The sequence below is a fragment of the Varanus komodoensis genome, unplaced genomic scaffold (genome assembly GCF_004798865.1).
Source record: "Varanus komodoensis strain SLA01 unplaced genomic scaffold, ASM479886v1 scaffold13_3, whole genome shotgun sequence".
NCBI classification, from domain to species: Eukaryota; Metazoa; Chordata; class Lepidosauria; order Squamata; family Varanidae; genus Varanus; species Varanus komodoensis.
In genome coordinates this window covers 14,381,201-14,382,045 of record NW_025335409.1, presented here as the reverse complement: position 1 = coordinate 14,382,045, position 845 = coordinate 14,381,201, and positions in this window count along the sequence as shown.

Genomic DNA, 845 nt, shown 5'->3' with positions numbered 1-845 from the left:
ATTGCCCGAGAGGAGGCGCCACAGGCAGCAGTCGGACTGAACCCGAGCGGGCCCCTCCCGGCAAGCTCGCTCCGGCTCCCTTCGCACTTCCCTCGGGAGTGGGAGCACAGCACCTTCGCTTGCGGGCGGCGGGACGCCCAGCCCCTGACCAGAAGGGCAACGCGGTGCCCGGCGAGCGTAGGAAGCGCCGGAGAAACGCGGCGGGCTGGGCCGCTGAATGCGCCTCTTCCGACGGGAATTCCGCGGAAGGCCAGCGCCGGACGAGCGACGAGGCCCTGCGGGTCGCTTTCACGCTGTCGTCGCCGCCGCCGCCGCCTCCTCCTCCTCCGCAACGTAATAGAACAGGGGGCCCGTACTCAGAAGCGCTGCTCAATAAGCTCAACAGGATTTCTCTTCCTATTAAATACACTCCGGTGCAGCCCGATCCTGCACATATTTAGAAGTTTTCCCTTCCTATCTCCTATGGATCTGCTTTCACTAAATGCGAAGATGATTGCAGCCTTCACTTGAAGGCAAGAGCAAAGTGTAAGCAAGCATAAAATGATGCCGGTTGACGCTAATAATCCCAACTTTAAGTGTACTAATGTTGTGTAGTGACTAAGAATATTGGTGTGGGACTCAGCAGATCCAGGTTCTAGTTCCCGTTGAACTATGAAATTCACTGCGTGACTTTAGGTCTGTTACTAGCTCTCAGCCTAACCTACCTCATAGGGTGGTCCTTGTGAGAATAAAATGGGGAGGAGGAACTTGTAAACTACCTTGGGTTCGTTACAAGAAGAATGTAATAATTATAACACTAATATAAACTGATGGGATCTGAGTGAGTGGTGACTGACCACCCAAAA